Here is an 18863-nt window from a genome sequence, read left to right as displayed (position 1 = left end):
TTTATCAGAAGCAGACTCAGCCAAATTATTATCAGCTGCTGGAGATGGGTGCAAAGGATGCACTGTCAAGTCTCTACTTCCGTTCCCAAATTTGGGCCAATCTTTCCATGATGTAACAAACATACTTCTGGGTTAGTTGGATGTTCTCAAATGTGGAATAATTAATTATACAATTTTTTGTATTATTACAAGATATAATAAGCAGAATATGGATGCCTTTGGTTTAATGCTTAATTAATTGCTTTGTCTGTTGTGTAACCCAAAACAATCTGGTTACAAGTTTTCTTGCCTTTTCATCAGTGTAGCTGAGCATGAACTACTGCTGGGGACAGCACAGAATGTGAAATTTCCTAGTGGGCTTACCAAAAATTGCTAGCCCGTTGTTGTGTAAGGTAATTGTTGTAAATATTATTCTGAGCTATTATATATGTATATTATAATTATTATATATATTAACTGTTATATATATATATATTATAATACTGTTTCCTGTAACAATGAGAGAATTCATAGTGGTTTATCTGAAATATACATAGCACAACTAAAATTAAATCTTTGGTGCATATACTGAATGTTTTCCAAACCAGAAAGCATGCAGCCAACATGGCTCTTCCATTTCATGTGCATAGCGAAGAAGCAAAACCTGGAAGTGATATGCCAGTAAAAGTGGGCCCAAATGCCACTTATCAGCGTTCATAAATACTTGAGGAAAGTAATGCTACTTAGAACTATTATATTTATTCCTCTTAAACAAACTTGGTAGGTAATATAACCACTTGATTTTCAGTAGTCTGCTAATATGTAGTCAAAGCAACCAGAGCTTTTGTTGCATCAAAAGCTGTTTCTTTTAAAGATGCAAGCACAGTGTTAATGCACTAGACTTTGTAAGAAGAAAAATAGCCTACAGCCCTTGAAAAAGATGACAAAATCCCATGCAGCATTTCTTGCAAAATCAGAAATGACCATTATCAAACTCTGGTTTGCAGGGCTCAAAGAGACTGGGAGAAGAGAGGAAAACCTGTAGTCCTTTTTGGACAATAAACTTGGAGAGCAGCTGCAAAGAGTTGTGATGTCTTCAGGAAACACACTCGTATTTACCAACATCTGAATTAATTGCTGTTGGATTGAAAAAAAAAAAAAAAAAGTCAACATGGTATAATTTTTTTCTTAAATTTGGAATTCTGAATTTCTAAATAAAAATTGTAGGCTTTTGTGAGAGGGAATATATAAATATAACACATGCATAATAAAAATGCATAAAGTAGATCCTAAAACTGTTATCTCTTGCCTTGTTACACCAGGTAGTGTTAAATGAGGAGAGGGACAGAGGAGCAAGGTGATTTAGAGCTGGCAGGACAGCAGCTGGGAAAAAGGAGAAAATGGAAAATTGTTTTTTACATAGAAAATTTAGAAAAGGCTCTCATGTTGCTTGGTTTTGCACAGGCTAGCAGAGAATTTAGAAGAGTGAAAGATTAAAAATCTCAAGCCCAGTGTAGACAGAAATTGCAGTATTTTTACCGAGGTTTAATTTGCTTGTTTGAATTGTGCTGCAGGCGCATGGAAAACTTTCCTTTTGAAGGAAAAGACTGGAGGACAAACAGTGATGGAAAAACATGTGATTTATGTTAATTTTAACATTTTAGTAGATGTTACTTGAATTAATACTTTGTTTCTCTGCAAGGGAAAAGGGGATTGTTAGGAGGACAACAGATTATTACAGTCCTTGCCAGAAATACATTCTGAATGGATGAAGTGACAGCTTGTGCACCAGAGGAGTTGCCCTGGGATGGTGGCCCAGAACAACTGTTAATATGCAACACAATACAACTGCGTGAGTGTTGGAAATGGTTAACCAGCATGAAAGCGTCTGCAGCTGTAAATGGCTCTGGCCAGCTGAGGGCAGGGACTGGCTGCTGGTTGTGCTTGGCAGCAGTGCATGGGGACTGCTAGCCTCCACAAAGATTGTTAGAAGCCTTGAACTGAACAAACACATTGAAAGAGAAACCCTACTAACGCATTCTGAAACACGCTCCTCATGCCCAGTGGGGTTTACCCCTACTTGTTCTGAAGCCTTCTCAGGAAGAAGTGTGCCTCATGTACGGTCCAGGTGTGCCTCATGTACGGTCCAGCTGGGGCAGCACACCCTGATGAGTGGCACCTGTGCCAGGAGCTGGGGCAGGGCTGCTCTAGACAAAGAAGGGACAGCAGTGGTGGCCATGTCTGTGACTCTGCATTTGTTCCTGCCTCGGCATCAGAAAGGTGACAGACCCTGAAAGGAGCAGGCCTTGGTACGTTGCTGGGGGAGTCTGTCTCACATGCAGCAGAACTCCTCTGAACCTTGACTGAAAAGCAGGTGGGAGCTGGTGTGTGAGGCATGTAACCCCATGCTCTAAATGTCGTTTTGCCTGTGGGGGTTTCCAAAGTTAAGCTGGGGCCATACAGACTTTGCAGGGCAGCGTTGGAAGTTTTGGTACAATGATGATATAATTCCTAGAAGTACTGTCCTCTAGAAACTGCTAAAACACAAAGGGCTTTAGAACAGTAATAGTTTGGCCTGTAGCGATCTGTTAATGTGGTATTTCAGGAGCATGGTGTTGGTTTGCATGAGGTTATGTTCTATTCTGGATGATTTGTCTGCAAGCTGTGTTGGGAAGATATTCTGAGATGTTTTTTGTGTCAAAGGACCTACTACCTGAAATGAAGGAACTCTCCAGTGTTTTTGTGTGTGTGTGTGCTGTTCGGCATGTCACCTCCAGCTTGCTTTGTAGTGAGTTTTAAAGAAACAATACGTGATGTGAGACTCAAGTGCCGTGATCCAGGTAACAAACTCAGCCCTGAGAAAGGAAGCTCCTACCTACTATTCCAATAGCTGTTCTCAGACTAGCTGCGTAACTTGGCAGGTAGCATTTAAGACATGTTGCACCACTACTAGTACATTTTATGCAGAGTTACTAAAGACACATGTGGATTCTGCATCCTGCTTAGGCTGTGTCTGTGTCAACTTTGAGGTAAATTCAAAATAGTTTTACCTTCCTTTAAGTGATAATAACTAGAGCTTTGTAAAGTCCTAGCAAAAAAAAACTGATCTATGCTATAGAAATAGAAGCAAGCCAAAAAGTGGCTGCAGCTGTTGTTAACTACATTTTTACAGGTTTTGGTTACAGTTGTACCTCAGTGCAAAAGAAGCACAGCAGAATAAACAAATAAAAATCACACAAATGGGAGAAAATAAGTACTGCTAGGTCACTTTCAGCATCTAATTTTCACATTACAATAGAATTTTTCTGTAACTGGTCCCAGCTCCCCAAAGTATTTTGTATAGATCAGAAATACCTCTGAATCTAATTATGTCAACTATGTCAAAAATAAAATACCAGATCTGCACATATGCTGAATGTGTTGAAATTCTGCAGGACAAAAGAATGTTTGGACATTGTGTTAATGTGACAGAATATTTTGATGTTGTAATTTGCTTAAAAAGCATGTGTAAATAATTGCTGCAGGAAGGTGCAGTGAAGTCAGTGTCTGTTCGCAGATGCAAATGTTTCCTCCTCCCAGGCAAAGATTACTGATTCATTTTGTAGCACAGTGTATTAGCAAGTACTGATAGGTATTCAGCTTTTTCCTGTTGTTAGCCATGTCTCCTCTGAAAATGTTCATGCTTCTGCCTTCTTGGAAAACATTTTTTCTTTTAATCGTGAACACTGTGAACAAGGAAACTCCTGTGCTCAGAGGAAGGGATAAGATGTTCCTCTCTGTGTTGGTCCTGGGAGTAGTATACTTGCATGCTTTGCATTTCATGCATTACACGTGTCACTGACATGTATGATTGAGACAACAGTTAAGGAAGTAAATAGTAGAAAGTATGACATGGCTTAGTATAAGACCAAGTAAGAAATTCCCTATAGGTTGCAGGTGATTTGTGTAGGTGACTTTCACATACCCCTTAATAGCTGGCTGTTCTGGGAGACAAGCAGTAAGATGAAACCTGAAGTTAGCCCTCTTCCTCTGTGCAGTGGGATAAGCGCATCATCTTAAACCCCTTTTTAAAGATCCCTCAGCTACTGTATTTTAATGATTGTAGCAATAGCTTCAGATAAGCCTACCATCTTAAACAAGAAGGATCTTTCTTTGCATTACAGCAATACTTCTGGATGTAGCTGTCTCTCAGGAGGGACTGTTTGCTTTTCTCGTGGGCAATATTGTAGCCAACCAGAGCATTTCTCAGTGATTACATGAACATAAACAGCATATACTGGATATTACAGTACTTAGTTTGGCTTATACTTAACTTCCTGAATAGTATTGTCAACAATGAAAGTATTTGGAGTTCTCCATTTTCTTGGCACACTGTTTGACAGGTCTGTTACTTTGTTGTCATAGGTACCAAAATCCAGGAAAATGTGCAACTGAACAGATGTCCCATCTATGGGACCAGGAAAAGGCCTATTTTTAGTTTGTTTGCTTTTTTTTTTTTCCCTCTTGTTTCTGATCTCTTATTTTTGGGGTGAAATCATAGTCTCCTTAACTCTTTGGCAAAGCTCACCCCAAGTTCAACTAAGCAGAGATTTTATACATCAGGAAGGTTATCGTACCTGTTAAATTGAATTTGAGCTTTGGTAAAAAAAGAAAGCAATATTTGCTATTATTATTAAAGTTGCTTTCCTATTAGTAGCGTACTTTGGAATGATGTCTACCATCATAATTTAAAAAATACTGTGTTTTGGAAAAGGAACAAAAATAATACATGTTAATAACAACGGGATGAAGGAAAACTTCAGTTGGGTTTGCAAGTGACAACATAAATTGCTTCTAATTGTATGCACTTATGATTTCACAACAGAAATTATGAGATAGTGTTTGTTGCAAGTAGTAATCGAGACGAATATATCACGCAGGAATTATTTTCCTGCAGATTCAGCCAGTTTGTAGCGCTGCAGTAATGCAGCAACTATAGAAACTGGTTTGTATATCATATGCATTGTGTTCTGGTTATCCGTAAAATATGTACAAAGCTTTTATGTTGAAACCTTCTGCAGTCTTCAGTGCACAGCCAAAGGAGCGACCCTGAGGTCTTGCTTAGGTGGGTTATTTTGACTATATTAAGCCCTTATTTAAAAAGACATAGCTCAAAATAGACTTGTAAAGTCAAATAGATGCATAACTTACAATGTAGCTTGCAGATTTTTTTTCCCCAGTTTTCTCTAGAACTATTTATAAGTAAAACATATTCCTAAAAGATGTCAGATCCATGTTGGATGGAATGAGGTATATCAAATTCACCACCCAGTATGATCACCAACTGCCCCTTTGAGGAGCGGGATTTGGACTTGACAATCTCCAACCTTCGTGATTTGCCTTCCCACCTCAGTCTTTTTGTGACTGTGACAACTCTCCTTGGGTGTAGAGGAATAAAAGGGTGCATGCTGTTTTCCTAAATTCAGACTTGCCTTGCTTCTAACTTCTAGTGGTTACTAAGCTTTCTTCCACCAGGTTAGAAAGCCCTTGTCTACCTGCTGTTTTGTTCCCAGTGTAGTATGCTGATATAGTAGTGGAAGTACGTGTTTCTGAGAGTGCTTCTGCTACAAAGCAGTAATTCTAAAAGCTTTTTTCTTCTGAACTACCATCCTTCTACAAATCTAGCCCCTTAATATTGCTGTCAGTGATATTAAACATTTTAAGATGGACAGCTCTTTTAATAGAAAAAAGAGAGAAACTTAAGCAGGTGTATGTTTGCTCTCCTCAAGAGGTATCCACCCGGTTAAGTAATGTGACTCAGAAACATCCTCATGTCCAGGATCCAGTGCAGGGCTGAACTTGATGGATCCATCTGGTAGTTACAGACTAGCTAAACAGTTTGAATCCAATAAATTATTTAAAAGCATAGAGAATTTAAGATCCGTTATTCTGGTTCAAGTCAAACTCTAGTGAAGCCCTGTGATGTAACATAGACCATTTTATGGTGAAGAAATTTAGTATTCCAAATATTTCAAAAAGCTAGTTGGTGTTTACGCAAGTTTGACAGTCTATGTAATGCGACATACGTCCTGTTCTAGCTTGGCTGTCAGCGTGGCTTGCCAGCAACGTTTTTACTGTGGGAGTAAGATATGTAATACTTTAAAACACAGTTTGGCCAATATCTCTGTCTCAGACCCTTTAGATGGAGACTTTTCATATGGTTTAGATTCACACACTGCTTTGTATTGGGCTTGGATTTGTATTGATCAGTCCTAGAGTCCTGCTTAAGTCTTCCAATCTATCCTTACAATATGTCACAGACATAAAATTGCTATGTAAGAACACCACAAAAAAGCTTCTGTCTTTGGCAGCTGTGCTTTGCGTGTCGGAAGCATTTATTTATTTTACATTTTTTCCTTTTGAATAGCCATTATTTAGACTGTAGAAACAGTAGCAGTTCGTCCTTTTAACTCTGGCTTTGAAAAGTTAAAACCATTGCTTCTGAAGGATATGAGGCTCTGTTCATTGGAAAGAATTTGTCAATTTTTGTGCACAAAGCAGCTTGTTCTTACACGGGTAAAAAGCCGTGTTCATTATAAATTCTGTAAGACCTAGAGTTATGTCAGTTGCTGTAATTGCTGTGAAGGGTGATAAAGTAGCAAGAATGCTCCAGGTATAAGCGACTTGTTTTTTTTAGGTTTGTTTTCTTTATTTTTCCCTACCTGTGCCCCCTTTGCTGACATACAGAGCAAAAAAGATCTTCCTAGTGCATATGAGCAACTAGGTAACTCCTGAATTGGTTCTATAAGTGTGTTAAAACACTGAGCTTCACAACAACCCCAAGCATTGCTACAGGCTGGGAGATGTGTGGTTAGAAAGCTGCCTGGCAGAGAAGGACCTGGGGATATTGGTTGACAGTCGGCTGAATATGAGCCAGCAGTGTGCTCAGGTGGCCAAGAAGGCCAGCAGCATCCTGGCTTGCATAAGAAACAGCGTGGCCAGCAGGGCTAGGGAGGTGATCGTCCCCCTGTACTCGGCTCTGGTAACGCCGCTCCTCGAGTACTGCGTTCAGTTTTGGGCCCCTTGCTACAAGAAGGACATGGAGGTGCTTGAGCGAGCGAGTCCAGAGAAGGGCTACGAAGCTGGTGAGGGGCCTGGAGAACAAGTCTTATGAGGAGCGGCTGAGGGAGCTGGGACTGTTTAGCCTGGAGAAGAGGAGGCTCAGGGGTGACCTTATTGCACTCTACAGGTACCTGAAAGGAGGCTGTAGCGAGGTGGGGGTTGGTCTGTTCTCCCACGTGCCTGGTGACAGGACGAGGGGGAATGGGCTAAAGTTGCACCAGGGGAGGTTTAGGTTGGATATTAGGAAGAACTTCTTTACCAAAAGGGTTGTTAAGGATTGGAATGTGCTGCCCAGGGAAGTGGTTGAGTCACCATCCCTGGAGGTGTTTAAAAGACGTTTAGATGTAGAGCTTAGGGATATGGCTTAGTGGAGGACTTGTTAGTGTTAGGTCAGAGGTTGGACTTGGTGATCTTGGAGGTCTCTTCCAACCTAGGTGATTCTGTGATTCTGTCATTAACATCTGTGAGATCATCTTTCTCTTCCTCCCTGTCCCCAGAAAAATATCATATACTTTCTTATATGATGAAAACTTAAGAAAAAAAAAAATCCATAAAAGCATAGTTAATAAATGTAGTGTTAGTAATACAGTGTTAGTGTTAGACTTCTGACTTTTTTAGACTGTCCTTCAGAAACATCAGCTAAATATTCAATCTCAATACTAGCAAATGATCTTCACTGCATGCTCTTTGATTAAAAACAAGTAATCATAATTTCTCACTTCATAATTCTTAAAAAAAAAATAAAAAATAAAAAAATAGTTCTTATGAGGACTCAAGAATAATTCCTATTTAACTTGCTTAAGTTGCCCATATATCTTCCCAGATGACAGCTATTTGTTTTTATGCCAGATTTTAAAGTAGCTGTAAGATTGGATTCCAAAATGTCAATGCCATTTTAGAATACATGTCAAATTTGGAGCAGGGGATAGGGATGGAGGGAGCAAGAACAACAACATAGTTTGATTTCAAAGGACTTCGCCACATTCACGTGGTTTGGGACATACCTGAGATCATGTTTCATTAGCCTTTGGTAATAAATTGAGTTTAGTTCTACTATTACAAATTATGCTGATCTAACCTTGTCTAGATGATTTTTCTTCCTTAAGAACTTACTCCATCCCCCATATCCTAAGATTAAATATATTGTTATACCGGATATGGATATTTATTCTTCAGCAGTGCCTTGTGAAATCTTTCACAATGTAGCTTATTTGGGAGCAAACCATCTGCACCTAATTCTGTTTCTTGTTTTCAGTTTGTTCAGGAAATATTATTATAAATTCTCCAATGTGAAAATGGTTAAAACGTTGTAAAAGCCAATGACTTTGTCCTCTTTTTGCCTTTTTCAGTAACCTCATTTAGTAAACAACATTTCTTGCTGGAATATGTGAGTAGATGAAACTTTCTTCAGTGATTACCCAGACTGATTCCCTTAGTGTTCATGGCTGAGATGGTCGTAGTTCACAGCCTCTACCAGCAGCCCAGCTTCCTCTCTGTTCTCTGAGCAGCTGACATCCACCCTGCCCAGAGGCAGAAAGGATAGTAGAACAGCCGTACTTCACTTCCTTTCTACTTTTGACAGTGAGGGACCCTTCACAGTTCAGTTACCCAGACATTGTTTTTATTTTTATTTGGGTTTGTATGGATCTTTCTTACGGTAGGAGGGGAGAACAAGCAAAACCTTAAGATGTACCATCTTTCTTTAGAACCATCCTTATTCTAGAAAATTTATTCCAGAGTCATCTGGGAAGTGAAGGAGTTTTTTTTCCTGTATAATGCTCCAGTATTTGCCCTCAAGCCTAACATGCCTCATCAAGTGTCACTGACTTTGAAGGCTACGAAGAAGTGGAGAAAAGGTTGTCAAATTAAACACATTGGTACAGGACTAAGTAGGCATCAGAGGGGAAGCTGTATGAAGTCTTCAGGCAGTATCTTTTTTGCTTTTGATTAGTGTACAGTTCCATCCTGATCTCCTGAGCCATTTGTGCTCCTGTTCTCACCTGCAATATTTGCCTGGGGCTCACTTGTATAGGTGCTGTAAGCCTGAGAAAGACCGCTCTTCCAAGTAGGTACCAGCTTTACACAGCATATGTGATAGTTTCTAAAGAAGCTTACCTCATGTGGCAGGGCATTTTTGAGATGAACAATTTAAAACCATGTGTGCTCAATCCTCTTGTGAATTAGAACATGAGAATCTCGAGCAACATTGAGAAGCATGGAGACACCCTGAGGGAAACAGTAGGTAGCTTAAGAGCTCTATTTTTCCACTTACTCGTGGAGAGGAGATAATACTCATTCTAGGGTAGATATCTTGAATGGCTGAAGGTTTCCTTAATACTAGAAAGTGATAAATCTTCTGGGAAAACTCTATTGATAGTCTATCAATAGACTGAAGCATTTTATTCCACAGAATGCTACAAAAGGTGGTGTATGTGTTGGGGGGCAGGGGGGCTGAAGTCTACAGGTTTCAGCAGCGTGAGTGTATGTTGCTATTGTCCTGTTTCCTAACTAGGGGAATGCTGGACCCTGCTGCATAAATAATGAAACGTACATTTTCTTATATAAAATGCAGAAATGCCCTTTAATTTTTAGGACAGGAACTTGAATTAACTGTCTGCAAATTTCCTTTCAGAAAGTCCTGAGTGATTTCTAACCATGTGGTGATTTTCAAAAACATCCAGTACTGCAACCTGAAATGCAGCTCTAGTGCAGAGCTTTTAGTGCTATTCTAGTATCTTTTCTCAAGGGTAAACCTCAGATAGCATCATGTAGGTTATCGAACAAAAATGCCATGACCATATCAGCAGAGGGAAGTGCACATTCTTCTGCTCTGTTTTTATTTATAGCTTGATAATGAATTTGGAATTGTATTTAGCTTTCCACAGAGCCACAGTTGTGAGAATAGATAGAAATGCAAATGTTCTTGTTGAAAGCAGCAGCGAGTATGTTTTTTGCTTGTTAACTCAGATGGAACTTAATTATGCTGGACATATATTTACTGCTGTTCTGAACTGAGGTCAGCAAGACCTGGCACTGTCAGAGTAGTTTTTGATTTGGTTACTACAAAATGATTTATATAGGTGAAAAAATAAATAAATAAATAAATAAAATAAAAAAAAATAAAAACACTTGTTTTTGTTTTGAGTCCTGGACCTCTTGATACAATTTGATTAGTATCTTGAGAGCATAGGTCTTGGTATATTCAAAGTATTTAATTTTAAATCTCTTTCCTTTACATTTCTGGAAACTAGTTTGATAGATGAAAACTTCTACTTATGAATATTTTCTCTGTTTGAGAGAATGCAATTGTGTATAGCCTGATTCCATTCAAGTTCACTGTAGAGAAAGTTAGAAATGTGCATCAGTTGGATCCAAACTTCTTCAAATTTCAGGAATTCTCCTGAACACATCCAGGGCTTCGAGGGGAAGGAACTGTGAAGTTCGAGACCCAAATGTTTGTAAAGAAAAGGCACAAGTTGTAAGCCCTGTGATAAATGCTGTGATGAGGGAGAGATGTCCAATTAGAGCTTCTTGAAGTTCACTGTTAATAATCATAATAGTTTATCAGACTGCATTAATATGTATGTCACGAATCTTGAATCATGAAACATGACCGTTTACTTCCAGGAAAGGAAGTTTATGGGGCAAAGCAATCTTGTTTTTCCATATATCTTCTAACACCCAAGAATGTTCTGGCACATGCCTCGCAGCCTCTCTGCAGTAACAGGCCCGAGTCACAGTGAGCAGAAAGCACAGTCAGACTGTGCCCTTGATGACGAAGCTGATCTTTTTGTTACGCCGTGGTTTGTAGAGAGGAGCCCAAGCCTTGTACTCAGAGGGTGGCATTTTCCTTATTTATTTGTTCTTTGTTTAACCCTGCATTTTTATGTGCTGGCTGCAAGTCAGTCATTGCTCAGCCAGCAGCTGTACTGGCCAGTTTGAAGAGTCGCTTAAATTGAACTAAAATGTTAGTTTGTTCGTTTTAGGCTTCCAAGGATTTCCAGCAGTAAATCTGGAAAATGCATCTAATCCCACTGAAGCATTCTTCAGCTTTTTTGACATGAAGGATCATGTGGTGGCCATTGTGATTTGTGTGCGGCGGCGGAGTCTCTGGGACACAAACCAGTGATTAGGAGCTGTGTGATTTGGGGGGAAAGGGGAGAGTTTGTTTGCAGTTTCTGGGTTAGAGGAGGAAGGCAGTTAAACTTCATATTAATGAACTGGCTAGAGGAAACAGACCCAAAATCCAAAAATCCTGCCAAATATTAACTTTTTGTTGATGGTAGAATTTGTTCAGTTTATACACCTGCTGCAGAAGTGTTTTTTATTGGAAGCTGGCTTATTTCCAGAGATGAATATAAGCCTCTGGGCAATAATAGAATAATAAAGAGAAACAAAAACAAAATTGCAAGCATCTGTCCATGATGATTTATTCGCATTTTCATCCATATTGAAAGCAAATGTTTTGATTAATTGCTGCAAGTTTACTTCTCTTGTTTTCCTTAACATTTTTCTTTATTATTAGATTTACATCTTAATACAATGTCTGCTATATATTTAGATATATTGTTATGCTTATAACAATATAATCAGAAACAAAGATGAAATTCAAGATAGCTACTAAGATACAATAAATTAATGGTTATCAAATTTGTTTTTAGATCCCTAGTGCCTCTTAACTTTGAAAGGCAGAAAAACAAAATTTCATCAGAATTTTGTTTTTCTTGTCGCAGATGGTAGTTTCTGTGGTGCTAACAGGAAGGTTGATGATGGCAGAATTGACATTGGGAGGAAGGGGGGGGGGGGGAATACTTGTGATTTCCTAAAATGAAATGAAGGACATCTTCTGGCATTGTACTATACCTTCCTGTCCATAGATATGTTACACAATTTAATCTTCCAGCTCAAGAATGATCTTGCCAAATAAACCAAAGAGGGATTTGAGAACTTTGGTCCGATGCTGTAATTCCTTGTGAACTTAGACTCTCTGGCTGGTGCAGGAAAACTGGAAGGCTTCTGTGAAGAAGCAAACAGATCTCTTGCTAGCCTTTTTATTTATTTTTAAGTGTTCTGAACTGGTGCATCCAGTTTGGGGCAGAAGCTACAGAAAATTTGAAGTGTTATTACCTGGAATCTTATGATTTTTTTTCCACAAAACTCATGCAGTTATATGTTTCATATACTGGAAGAAATATCAGCTGTTGGGTGCTTCTCTTTAGAAGAATGCCCAGCTCTAAACATCCTTTCTGATCTGCCCACTCTAAGAGCTTTCACAGTTGCTGATGTGAAAAAGAGCAGCTCTTTTCCTGTGGATCTGAAATGAGCAGGGTGACGCTTCCTTTTTTCTTCTCTCTTGCTGGGAAAGGATAGCTGGCTATGGCTGCATGCACCAGCTCCTGCCCACTGTCTTTCCGAGGGGACCAGCCTCCATTTGGCCCTCCTGATGTGCAGAGGGGACTGAAGAGGCAGGTTGCATCCGGGCTTACCTTTGCTCTCATGGACAAACTAAGCAATTCTCCGCAACTGTTGTGATCCACCAGAAGTAGCTCTAATTTATTTAAATGAATAGCAGATCTGACTCTCCTGTTTGCTGTCTGAAAAGCTGGATCCTATTTTCCATGGCCTCACTCCTCCCTTCCACCCCCGCTCTCTCCTCCTTCCCCCAGAGGAGGACAGCGCTGCCATACGGCATAGCAAGCCTCAGCACTGGAAGTGGCCAGTTCAGGACAACTGGAAAGGAATTTGAGCCATTACTGGAATTCTAATCTCAGACTCTTCTAGAAAAGAGCTTAACAGCTTTTTGCTTGTCCTCTTGGGTCTGATGTTTGACAGGAAATGAGTTTGAAGGGTTCAGGAGCAGGTCACAGAACTCGCCTTGCTGCCAGCTGCTCTGCCGACCTTAACAGTGTGTTTGCAGAAATCTGATACACTTGCTTATTATTAAAGCCTTTTCTCTGAGAAAAGTTACTTCCAAAGCCAGGTCCTACCAGACGTATTGCTAGCATATTGCATCTTTGCCTCTCTGAATTCTTCTCCACTGACACTTGTTATGACCTAAGACTCTAGCCATGTGAAAAATGCTGTTTTGTAATTCAAGGCAGAGTGAACAATTGTGTTTGCAGGCATGTTTATGTTTGTCTTTTGCAGCACTTATTTTGTTTGTCCTTCATTTGCCCATCTGTGGGATCTCAAAGAAACACAGATACTTTCCTGATCTCACATAATTAACGTTAGACTTCATGAAATACCTCAGATCTGGTCTCAGGAAAGTAATTTTAATGGATGGGCCGTTTCCTGTGTAGCAGCTGAGAAGTATATTCCCAAGCAAATTTAAAAACGAAGCAGCCTCCATACTCTCTTGGAATCCTACTGGCAAGTGAGTGTTGTTCAGACTAGTACGAAGTTCAAATAGGCCGTGGAGACTGATGGCACGTCCCTCTTTCTTCATCATGTTTCTGATTTAGAAATTGCTTTTTTATAACCAAAACACATCATAGCAGGGCAGATCAGATCAGGACAGCGTGGAAGCCCAGTAAAGAGCTACACTGGCAGTTAATATTGCAGCTAATACTGAAAAGCTGCAGCAGAAGTACCCTTGATCACCTGCTTTGGGAGTGCTGTGTCTTCCAAGAGGACAGTTGAGCAGCTCCGTGTGTTTCCTGTACATGTTTAGAGAGGGATCCTTCAACAAGCCTATTTCTACCCAGGAGGTTCAGTTTTCCCCTCTTCTGCCCCATTACCCAAGAAGTATAAGTGCTTTTGCAAAAAAATAATTAAAGAGATTAAATGAAAATAACACAAAATGTGTCAAATAAATTGGTTATATCACTGCGATTTTAGCATCTTTGCCTTTTTATTTCTCTCCTGGCTCATTGCTTCGGTACGAATTTGGCTCATCTGCAGTTTCTGCTGCTTTAATATGTTGATCGGTTTGTGTTTCAGTTCAGCCTTCTCAAGTGTCTGCTGTCTCTCCAAATCAGTATGTCCTGGGAAATTAAATGTGTGCAAATATACTGACAAAAAACAGACACATGGAATACAGAAATGTACCATTATTTTGACTTTTTAATTTAACTGTTGAAAAATCTTCCACAAATCCAGAGAAATAACTGAAAAGGGCTTGCAAGCTCAAAAGAACTATCATTCCTGGATAATGGCTGCTTTGGCACTAATCATTTGTGGTTCCTGCCCCAGTTTGAAAATGACTATGTAAGCCAGTCTACTATCAAATGCAGAGTTGAACAGTAACCCCCTGATTCAGCAGAATGATTACCAGACTTGATAGCACTGAGTAAAAATAGGATCTTCTTTTTGCTTCAGCACCATATATATACAGCACTCTATAGAATGGGAAGGCACAGCCAGGAATGAATAACAAGTAGGATTCTGACTCAAAATGTTTCTGGTTTCCTTGTCTTCCTTAGGGGTTCTTAAAAGCCCAGCTTACTGTCCCTAGCTACACCATTTGAGAGAAGCTACTTCTCTCTTAACAGAAGATTTCTTAAGAGAATACTTTTGTTTGTTTGTTTTCTTTTTGTAATTGCTGAAGGATGCCTTAGTGAGATAGGCCTTATTAAATGATCTCCTTCCATAAACATCACTATTTTTGAGGCCTGTTTGGAGAAGAGACATGGGGCATGATTTGTGTTTCATAATTATGAGCAGTTTGTTATAAAGAAATTAATATATCTGTTTTTATAACTTCAGTTTTGATGTACTGTTACCGCTGTGGTAAGGTTGGACCTATCTGGAAGAGGATCTGAATGTTTCAGCTGTCCAAAGACAGCTGTTTAGTCTCCAAAATAAAAATTAAAAAAAATCATCAAAATGTTCTAAATTAATAAATTGCTTCTGTATCATACCTTGAGAATATCATATCCTTCTCATTTTGGTACAGAAATGGAAAAGCTGGTTTGTATTCATCTGTAGGTACCATCAGAGATGGGAAAATTGGTGGAAACACCAAAGAGACTGAAGTTTGGCTTAAGTACAGCAGAGTGGAAATGAAGCAGTTGGAGGATAGCCAGTTTAATGTTAGAGGAAGAGATGGGAAGAGAGACAAAAACTCATTGCAGTAATCTGATTTTTACAGCAGGTGTATAGTGACAAAAGCTAATACCCTGGTTCTGGCTTACTGGTGACTTGCTGAGACAAGGACACCATACAAGGCCCTTTAGACCATTTTAAATTGGCAGTGGCTTCGTAAAGGTGTGAGAATCCAAACATGCCAGCTCATTAGTCAAGGGATAGTCAACCTTCCTGACCACTAAACAAAAATATCTGTGACGGGCCACAGGACTTGTTCTATATCTATATATTCAAGATCTGAGTAAGGAGAATAAAAAGTTGCTCATAGATATGAGACAGCAGTAGCTCTGTAGAGACCACACATTTCTGTTGCAGGGGCTGGGATTCTGCTTACAACTTCACTGTAATCCCTGGCTGAGCACAGCACTGTTGTGGTGCTGTTCTCTGGAAGCATCAGCCCCACAGGTTGCCTTCACTGCCCATGTGAACATAACTAGCTACCTCTTATCATTCTGTTGTTCCTCTGCATTGTAAAAAGTTAAGAAGTGCAGTTTTTAAATTCCTCTCTGCTTGCTGACGCTTTCCTTAAATTTTTAGGTGGGTTAGCAAAGTATACTGAAACAAACATGAAAAAGGAAGTTCAGCCTCAGAAAGGTTAAAAACAGGAATGTTTGTAGAGGACCTTCACAGCCCAGGCAAATACTTGACCCAGTGAAATCACCTGGAATTGCTTCACTGCATAAGGTATTGCTTTGGGGGTTTCTTTTGCTTATGTTTTCATGGTTTTGTTTTTCTTAAAGCAGAACATTCCATTTTTACCACAATGGAAGCTGAGAAACCAGTACTGTTCTTGACTGGGCCTTTGTTTCAGAATGTTCATATCAGAAGAAAAAGAAAAAGAAAAAAAGTGTGACCCAAAAGATAATAACGATTCCAAGAAGCATAAATTTTCCACTTCTGGACAGAGTCCTGAAAAAAATTGCTTGTAAAGGCAGAATTTCAGGGGAAACTCCAAATTAGAGTCATCATTGACTCACAAGCCAAACAACTGTAAATGATGAATTAAAAGCAGTTTAAAACAGATTTTACATACGAATTCTCTCGTTGTCATATCCTATCAGCTTTTCACATGAGAAGGTTCTCCTCACTGTTGTAAAAGAGCTACACAAAAATAAGTGGAAACAATGAGCTCAAATTGCACATTTGATAACACTTTGTTTACAGTTCATCAGGGTGGAGGGAAGGAATGGAATGCAATTTTCTATTGTCACCTCTAGTCATCCTGCATATGATAACAGTAAGTGGGTAGAAAAATTGTTGAATGCAATTGCTATTTTCTTAAATTAATGCTATTCATAACAATTCATCCTTGAGTGAAGAGGTTATATTCACTGAGTTTTTGCTGTCTCATGGGGTCTGTAATTACCTTAAAGGAAAATGCTATTTGTTTGTTTTTTTCTGAAACAAACTTGGTTCTCCTTGCACAGCTACTTTAGTAATCATCTCTTGTGGCCTGATCAGAAATCCAGTGGAGCTGCAGTGGGAGTCATTTCATTGACTTCAATAAGCTCTGGATCAGACCCATGGGGAATGAAGAATGACTTTCTCCTAATCTCTGAAATTCTTCTTCTCTCTCGTTCCAAAGCAGTTACAAAACTGGTGAAATGGAAGGAATAGTTTCTCTTGGTCTCGTGCTCTTCATCAATCTTCGGGTTTATTTTAGGCTATAAATTGCCCTAATCATGGATGCTTTCTTGTTTTTGACTTACAGTGTTTAGCTGCAGAAGGCCAAAATGCATGTTTACTGCCCTTCTGCAGCTGCTGTTGTACTGAGATTGTTTATCTGCACAGTGCCTGTCTGCTGTGGCTTCTTAGGTATTTCACAATCAGAGAAGCTCAAAACTCTTTAGTAGGGTTTTCAGATTGATAAGAGAACCAAACCACAGTGTTCTGGGAAGAAATCTATCACATTGAAAAAGGTCATTTATTTGCTGCTTTTGTAAAAGCATTGCTGAGGGCCGGCATCATAATAGCAATTTTCTGTGGCTGTGTTGTCTTGCGGCACTGCATGTCCCACTTCATTGTTGGCAGAGCACAAATGTGTGCAGCAAATGGTTTGCTTAAGGGTGAGTCCACAATACTAGTAAGATGATACACGCAGTGTTTTTATGTAGTTGAACTGTATATCCATAAACATTATGCCATCGATACTGTGTCATTCTACAGTCAAAGGAGTTTTAGGTATGTATCACTACAACTGTCTGGCATTGCGATGTTTCCAAACAAGTGCTGAGCTCTTTAGCAGGCTTCCCAAGATGCGGTACTGTACCACTGCTATGTAAGATCCTGAGACTTCACATGCTGTGCGTTGTGGCATCCAGCTGAAAGATGATGGAATTTTGAGGCTTGGAGTGAAATTTAAATTCCCATGGTTCTTCGTATCTCACATCCATCTCATTTTTTTGCAACCTAGCCAGCGCCAGTTTCAAAACATTGGCAAGCACTGAGATGTTCATGGTGATGAATATAAACAGGCTGTTGCAAACATGTCTGAAGTCATGCAAAGTTTTCAGGACCAGGGCAATAAGGGCAGCCAAGGAGGAGCCTGACACCAGGCACACAGACTGCCCCCTGCCAGGACAGCCTTGCTCAGCGGAGTGTGGTCTGTCTTGGGCAACCAGTGATGACTGGTAGCAGGTTAGTTTCACAGATCTGGTATTACAAATTAAGGTAAAATCCCCCATGATCAAAGTCCTCTTCAGAGCATGTACAGAAGTCATTTGAAGGGACAGCAGGGGATTTGTTACGTGAAGGCATTTCTCCCTTTGACAGCAAGAGCATCATGCTCCTCCGTCCTTAAACAACCTGCAAGTTGTTTGCTGACTGTGCTGGGCAGAACAGCTGCCTGTTGCACAGGAGCTACGCGCGGCTGCCGTGAAGACGTTTTAGGCTGAGCAATACATAAAAGGTACTTGCAAGTCTGTGCATATGTAAGTGCCCAGGTTGTTTGATTTGGTTGAGATAGTTGCTTATGCTTGAAGCCCTGAGAATAACTCCACAAAGAAAGACCCACCAAGCCTGCAATTGCTGTGAGAGTCTTTATGCATGCCTGTATTAAAGATCCTAAAAAGTCCCTTGTGCCATGCCCAGGTTCCTACATCCATGTGGGCAGCTCTTGCCCTTGCAATACATCTGGCTGTGCCCCCACTGCTACTGCAGAAGAGAGACAAGTTTGTTTGCTTTTTGCCTCCGTGCCAGGGAAGTCACCATCAACATTTACAGCAACTGCACAAGCTCTTCTACACAACCTTTTGTGAAAGAGCTGCAGCCATATGCACCATATGGGGTGCCAAGGCTGGCAGACCCTGAAGGCAGACTTATCCTATAGTAGTTCAAAACACTGAGCAAATGTTGCTATGACTGGACTACAGTCACTCATGCTCCTGCTTTGAGGATTAGGACTGCTCATGGAAAAATGTGTGTTGTGCTTTGTTTGGAACCCATCCCACATGTTAATGTTGTGATGTATAGCCTCCGTCCTCCCCTGAAGTGTGTGGCTGGAGTGGTGAACATGCAGAAATGCTTTATATGGGGGAGGGTTCATGCTTTGTACAAAAAGAGAAGATTTCTAATAATAAACACATTTTGTGTGGGTGTGTGGTGAGTTGTTTGTTTGCTTGGCTTTGGTGTTTTTACTAAAGAAATTATTTGTGAAAGTTCATAAGTGTTTGTCCTCAACACACATTGGTTACTGA

General features: G+C 39.9%; 1 long non-coding RNA gene across 1 annotated transcript; it reads left to right on the top strand.

The window, feature by feature from the left end:
• The first annotated feature begins 1178 nt into the window (after positions 1-1178).
• LOC118168504 lies at positions 1179-17540 on the top strand. Its single transcript, XR_004751607.1, has 3 exons — positions 1179-2353; positions 15706-15852; positions 16596-17540. It is a non-coding gene; the product is annotated as an uncharacterized LOC118168504 (long non-coding RNA).
• Positions 17541-18863: the final 1323 nt, after the last annotated feature.

Source organism: Oxyura jamaicensis, chromosome 5 (genome assembly GCF_011077185.1).
Source record: "Oxyura jamaicensis isolate SHBP4307 breed ruddy duck chromosome 5, BPBGC_Ojam_1.0, whole genome shotgun sequence".
Classification (NCBI taxonomy): Eukaryota; Metazoa; Chordata; class Aves; order Anseriformes; family Anatidae; genus Oxyura; species Oxyura jamaicensis.
Note: the sequence above shows the minus strand (reverse complement) of the source record. Positions and strands in the feature narration are given on the sequence as shown.